Source organism: Pleurodeles waltl, chromosome 5 (assembly GCF_031143425.1).
Source record: "Pleurodeles waltl isolate 20211129_DDA chromosome 5, aPleWal1.hap1.20221129, whole genome shotgun sequence".
Taxonomy (NCBI): Eukaryota; Metazoa; Chordata; class Amphibia; order Caudata; family Salamandridae; genus Pleurodeles; species Pleurodeles waltl.
In genome coordinates this window covers 713,063,331-713,070,972 of record NC_090444.1, presented here as the reverse complement: position 1 = coordinate 713,070,972, position 7,642 = coordinate 713,063,331, and positions in this window count along the sequence as shown.

Below are 7,642 nucleotides of genomic sequence, written 5' to 3'. Positions count from 1 at the left end.
AATCCAATACATGAGTGGTCTTAATGCAATTTCGTTATGGATCTCGTTTAGGGATAGGTCAAATCTCAGGGGGGTGAGAGGGGTGCTCATCGGCAGCCTCAACAAATTTCGTATAAAACGGTTTTCTACTGTGGTCAGACACCTGGAGTTAATGTGTCCCCAAAGCTCAGCGCCATAAGTTGAAGCTGCAACTGCCGCTGCTTTATAAACAGTGATGGCAGGTGATATCTCCCCTTCCAAAGTATTGGCAATTTTCCTCCCTATCACTGTTGCCCTCTGCCTAAGTGCTGTCAGACTCTTCCCGATCTGTGACGACCAATGTTGGTCATCACTTAGCCTGATCCCCAAATAATCAAATTTGCTGACTCTCTCCACTGGTTGGCCTGCTATAGTCATTTTCCCCCTAAACAGTTTATGCGGGTTAAAGGTCATGAACTTCGATTTTGTTGGATTTATTTCAAGTCCTCTTTTAAAACAAAAGTTATAAAAAGCATCCAATTCATTTTGTAAGCCCATGGGTGTTCTTGAGATTAGTAAAGTATCATCGGCGAACATTAAAATGGGGATGGGGGATCCAGCTAGCCTTGGGGCATCGTGGTTGCAGTGTAACAGTTGGTCCGCGGCACCATTGATGTAAAGGTTAAACAGTGTTGGTGCCAAAATGCACCCCTGACTAACCACCGTATTGACAGGTATGGCTTCCGTTAGATCGCCACTTTCTGACCAGCGAACATGAGCATAAGTCCCTTCATGCAGGTATCTAATCAATCTTAGTAGTTCTCCATCAAGTTGATAACTCTCCATAACTTTCCATAGTATCTCCCGAGGTACCATGTCAAAGGCAGCTTTTAGATCAATAAAGGCTACATACAAATGGCTCTTATTGAGTGACAAATATTTCCAACAGAGAAGGTTAAACCTAAAAACCTGGTCTATTGTACTCTTTCCTTTTCTAAAACCTGCCTGGGAGTCGGAGAGAATTTGAGAATCCTCTATCCATATCTGTAGTCTATTTAGTACCTGCTTGCTGAATATCTTTTGACTAACATCAATTAGACTAATAGGCCTATAGTTGGTAGGTTGTTCCCTCGGCCCTTTCTTATAAATAGGGACTATGATTGCTCCTTGCCACGTGGTAGGAAGTCCTCCCCCCCTCAATATCTCATTACTGAGCGCATTTAGATACAGAGACCAGGTTGTCGGTCGGGACAAATATAAATCACCTGGGATGCCATCAAGACCAGGGGCCTTCCCTTTACGTAATGATTGAAGAGCCAGTGTTGTTTCTTTTAGGGAGAAAAGGTCCAGGTCAAATTTGGGTGGTATAACTCGCCCACCCGTAGAGGTGTTTGCAAAAAGGACATTAGGTTTTAAAGGAGGAATAGCAGTACTGCTAAAATGAGGTTTTCTGTATACATTTGAAAAATGCATCACCCAAGTTTCTGGCTGGATTACAGGGTAGTTCTCCACACTTTGGGAACTACTTTTGTCTGCCACTAATTTCCAGAATAAATTAAAATCCTTCTCGTGAAGTGCATCAACCATCCTATTCCAATATCTGGTTACCCACTCTTATTTTGCGTTTTTAAGTACAATTTTGTATGCAGCCCTAGATTTACTTATCTCTCGGCAGTTCCCTTCCGTAAGTGCTCCCAATAGCTGTATTTTGGCCTGACGACAAGTGTTAGTGAACCACCTCGATACTCTAATCCCAGTCTCTGTCTGCCTCCTTACTATCTGGAAATGTGCTTTTAACCGGGTCATCAGAATGCTATGCAGATTGATCAGATCCACCAATATCATATTTGTATGCTTCAATGGGGAAAGCGTTGTTACAACTATTCTATAGATTAGTAGCTGGAAGTTTACATCATCTTCCACCCATTCCCATTTCACATTTTTACAATCATTAGTCCTGGTTAGGACACTATTTTGGTCCCATGTTGTCAATGTCTTACAGCTGAATAGAATAGTAGAAAAGGAGGTACTCAAAGCTTGATGGTCACTATCAATACGAGGGAGAACAAACATGTCAATAAGAGATTTCCAGAGAGCGTAATCTACTAGAACGTAGTCCAGGTGGCTAAAATATTGACCTCTCCTGTATGTAGGCGACGCCGGGGTATCTGATCTGGTGTTTCCATTTACTATTTTTAGTCCCTTCATTTTTATTTGATCTTCGAATAGTTCTAATGCACCTCCTCCTTTCATAGATGTGGCTTGCACCGGCCCAGATCTATCCCATGCATCTGCAAACTGGATTTCTCTTTGCTGGTTATCGTCTCTGCAACTCAATTGCATATTGAAATCTCCTGCGACAATTAAGCCCCGCCCTCCAGGAAGGCAGTTAAGAAAATCTGATAGCGTACTCATCTGAGCAGTCTGGGTCCTTTGGGTGCCAGGTCTGACATATATATTTACAATTATTATACTAACAGGACCCCTAGCAGTACTAATTTCAACCATGACGGCTAATAGATCCCTCGTAGGGGTTGCTATCTCCTTTCCCTTTGGAAACAAATCATGTTTTAGCCAGATTATCAAACCACCTGAATCCCTGCCTGATGGTGATGGAAGCGCAGTCTTCTGGAAGGTCCAATAACTTTCTCTGTTTATTGCAGATGAAGCCCATGTCTCCTGTAATAAAATAATATGGTGTTGATCTATAAAACTACACCAGTCAGGGTTAGCTGTCTTCTGAGTCAGTCCTGCCACATTCCAAGATAAAATCCTGATCGGTAGATCATGACCATCCCCCTTTTCTGGCAGCTTCTCTCTAGTCTCATTTAAACAAGGTATTACTCCCTGGACCTTCTCCTTTAGTAAGTTGCTACAATGCACTTTTGACTCCGCTCCCAAGGTATATAGTGTGTGGTTGTTTGGCATAAGAGGATCGAGACTGGGCATGCCATCTCTCCCGACCTTCACCGTGGGGGCTACACGTCAATCTATAGCTGAAGTTGGACTGTGCTTTTGGTCCCTTCTATAGGTGCATGTATGCTGGGCCATTATGGTATTATTTCTCTCTTGGGAAAACAGATTTGTCAGTGATTGGGGGAGTTTATGGGCAAGTGCCACTTGGGATAAGGCACCGGGTCTCACTCTTTCATCAAGTGCCAGAAGGCCCTTAACTAGGCTCTGGCTGGTCAATTTTAGCCCTATAAGATCTGTTGCTGATCCTACTCTTGTGTGTCTCTGTGCAGTAACTATGTCGTCCCTTATAATGGACCTGCACTTCTTTGTTCACCTTATCCAATGGATTACTTTATTTTTAAGAGATTCTCCTTGCTCTAGTTGACCATTACTTAGCTTGGGGACATTTATCATGTATATATCGTAATCACTATGTCTAATCTGACTTTGGGGGGTATTTCTCGGAAAGCATATAGGCCTTTTATCTAAGAGTTCATCCCTGTGCATCTCACAGTTGGCTCCCTTGTCCCAAATTTTATCGCATTTGTTAGAAACACCCGCTACAGGAGGTGCACTATCGCCCCGTGAATGATCTGAGTTAATACTCCAGCCCTTTGACCCCTACACCTCTTTGTCATGGATGTCTCGGCTATTAGGATTGGTTTTATCAAGGAGTTAGGGTCAGATTTTAATGATGACTTCCTTATGTCCCCAATTACCGCAGATATACCATCCAGCTTCTCATATATCATACGGGTAAAGGATGTAAGGTGCTCTCTAAGACTCAGAATTTCAGCTCTTATCTGTACTAACTGTGAATCAGCAGGGTGTTCCTTCTGAGTGGTTGAAACTGGTATTAACTCCTCAATTCCCCTTGACATAGTTCTCTCTAATTCAGATGGCTCCAATAAGGCAAGAGGTGAGAAGCGGTTATTACAATTTATAAGGGGGGACACACCATCTTGCCGTCTAAGCGGACTTAGTTTGGGGCTCTCTATTCGAGTATTTGAATTTTTTGTCCTATTAGATTCTAAATTAGAACCCTGAGATATAGGTATCTGTGATTCTCTATTCACAGGGGCGAAAAAGGATTTTATGTCATTCGAAGTGACAAAGGCATCTTTCCTACGGGATTTTGAGGGCTTAGTGGCTAACAGACTCTCCACTTCCTCTATAAGATCATCAATTTGGGTCAGTGTGCAATTTTCAGCCGCATGTCGAGGTACTTTCTTTGTCCCTCCCTGCTCGGTGGGATTGCTGGTGGCTTTCCTTTTCCCCATCCTGGTAAGTTGTTGTCCTCAGGCAAGTTGTTACAAAAGGAAGAAGGGGAGAATATAGGTGCCTCAACAGATATGTTTCAAAGGCCAGGCACCCCTGGTTGTAATAGCAAGACGGTGGTGGTTTTAGTTTGGCTTTATTTAGTGCTAAAAGTCAAATCCAATCGCAGGGTGATAAAGGAAGTTAAAAAAAAAAACGAAACACCAACACAGTACCTTCAGGCAGCCACGCGCTTGTGAGCTGCCTAATCCAGAAGTCTTTGGAAGGATGTCAGGGGGGTGGCCCTGCCCGGCCTCTTCCTGGCAATGACGGGCAAGGACGGGCCCGCCCTTGGCCCGGGCGCCGCCCGCGCGCATCCCGCGACGACGGGAGCGCGAACAAAATTTAAAAGGCTCCTGCCCCTAGCTCCTGGGTCCCGGCAGCACCAGTGCGCTTCCCGCGACGGTGGGAGCGCGAACAAAATTTAAAGGGCTCCTGCCCCTAGCTCCTGGCAGCACCAGCGCGCTTCCCACGACGGCGGGAGCGCGAACAAAATTTAAAGGGCTCCTGCCCCTAGCTCCTGGGTCCCGGCAGCACCAGCGTGCTTCCCGCGATGGCGGGAGCGCAAACAAGATTTAAAGGGCTCCTGCCCCTAGCTCCTGGGTCCCGGCAGCACCAGCGCGCTTCCCCTTATGTTTCTAGTCAATGTGTAACAATTCATTAAGAGGTTTTATTGAGAAGTTGTATTAATCATTCTTAATTTCTTCCCAGGTAACCGGACGTCTTGAGGCCTAGTTAATTAGTCCATGCTTAAGTTATCCATGGTTACAATATGACAATGCTTAGAAATCATAGTCTAGTAAAGATTAATATGATATAATTTTGATATTGTGTGTTTTAACCTTTTGCTTCCTACAGGTCTCCTTCCGAGCTCTTCCCTACCTAATCCCCTTTTCCCCACTTGGACTCTCTTAGACTCTGTGACATTCTAATCAGAGTATTGGAGCTGTCTTGTGGTGGACATGTTGGGAACGTGCGCAGACCCCGAGGATCTGGTGACTCTGACATATCCTTACCACCACGAGTAGGTGGTGCTACCACAGTCCCCGTGGACTGTTTGGCTGAGGTGCTGGGCTGGGTCTTTGGTACCAGGCTCATACGGGCAGGACGGGGTGGGAGCGGGAGGGAAGAGGTCAAGTAGGGAAGGGAAAAGCTTTTTAGGGACGTTGGGGCGGGAGGACGGTAGAGTGATGGGATTTGAGGTTGAGGGAATGGTTCTAGGAGGTGTGTGTCTGCTGGGTTTGGGTGCAGGTGCATGGGCTGTATGCTGATGTGAGGTGGATGGCTTTTTGGTGTGTGAGTGCTTGCGTTTGTGTAGGAGGGGGACTGACAGGGTGGGAGAGGAAAGAGGGGACTTGTGCATGAATGTTGTGGAGGTGTCTGACAGTGAGGTGTGTGTTCTGCTTAGTGTGGTGATGCTGGTAGTGGATGTTGATGTAATGCATGCAGGTGTGAGTTTTGACGTGACTGGGAGGGAGCTGGAGGAGGAGGAAGAGCGGGAGACAGTGGAGGCCGTGGATGTTGTAGTGTCTGCAATTGTATGGTGTTTGCGTGAGTGCTTGTCTTATGAAGTGTGGTGCTTGTGTTTGCCTGTGACACTCTTGGGTGTTGTCTTGTGTGCATGCTCGTCTGTATGTGTGCCTGGGATGGGTTGGGGTTGAGGAGAATGGGACTGGGAAGTGGAAGTTGGAGGGGGAATGGTAGAAACAGGGCCAATGGCTGCCATCAGAGAGGATGCCAGAGCCTGAAACGATCTCTGTTCGGCTGCCAATCCACCGTGAATGCCCTCTAGGAATTAAATGCATTGCTGCATCTGGGATGCCAGACCCTGGATGGCATTCACAATGGTTCACTGCCCTACAGAGATGGATGTCAGGAGGTCAATAGCCTCCTCACTCAGGGCAGCAGGGCTCACCAGGGCAGGGCCCAAGGTGCCTGGGGCGAAGGAGATGCCCACCCTTCTGGGTGAGCGGGCACGGGCAACTCGCTGAGGGGCTGCTGGGAGGGTAGTTCTGGTACAGGGTGGTGGCTGTACCTGCAGCTGGGGTGGTTACAGAGGTGTCCACCACAACCAGGGAGCTCCCATGGGAGGAGGTATCTGAGTCCCTGTTGTCTCCTCCAGTCTCCACCGTGGTGCTCCCCTTGCCCTCTGTCTCAAAGGTTCCTTCGGCGTCGGTGGACTCTGCCTCCTGGGTCCTGTGGGATGCAGCTCCCTCTGTCACCGGTGCCCCTGCTCCTCTGCCAGATGATGCTAATGCACACAAGTGCAGGATGACAAAACAAGAAAGGGGGGGGAGAGACAAAGGAGACACTGGGTCAATGACTGCACCAACACCACTATTGGCATAAACATCACCGTCACACACAGGGAACAGACTTCAGCACTATGCATTGCACTACCAGTGATATGGCTAGTCACTAAGACAAGATGAGGAGCACACACCACCAACTGCAGCACTCCTGGGACCCACAATGCCCTGGCTGAAATTGACTGCTAACAAGCTAGGTTACCTGTATTTGCCATAAACCCATTACCCTTCAGATGACCCACGCTGCAATGTCTGGCCTATCCTTAGGGGCACCCATTAACACACATGCAACACCTGGATAAGACCCCACCAGCCAAAATATATATTGATACCCACTGTACTCACCCTCTTGTGGCTGCTGTGATTCCCTCAAGCTCTCATCCAGCTCAGGGTAGGCCACCGTCAGTATGCAGGCCATCAGGGGGGTCAGGGTCTGACGGGCACCCCTTCCTCGTTGGGAGGCCACCCCCAGCTGGGCCTCCGTGGTCTTCCGTGCCCAGCATCTCAGGTCCTCCCACTGTTTCCGACAGTGGGGCTCCTCATGCCATGGACCCCCAGGGTCCGCATGCCCTTGGCCATGGCACGCCATATTCCTTTCTTTTGATGGGCGGTGACCTGCAGAGGCAATACAGACAGGAGAACACCATTAAACAAACAGTTGAGCGTGTGACACAAAGGGCCCACCATACCCATTTCCATCGACAATTACTGCGTCACAGATTAGATTGGCACAAAGTTTCCATTAACACTGTCCCAATACATGAGTGTACCATGTGGACTGTAGTTGTGGTTTTGGTGTTCCAATTGTGACAGAATACTCACTCTTGTGTCCCTTAGATACCTACCGCTGCGGATGAATAGGGGGTGGAGACATACCCCTGTGTACAGACCCCTGGTGGGCTTAGCTACACTGAAGGACCTGCACATTATACTCACATATAGACTGGACAGGGCCACAATCACAGAGCTGGGTGCCCAGTTGGAGCCTGACCTGATCTCATCCGACTGGGATGTCCCCTCTTGTGCAAGTGCTATCAGTGCTCCATTTCCTGGCAACAGGTTCTTTCCAAGTGGCAGTGGGCTTGGCAGCAGGAATGTCACAG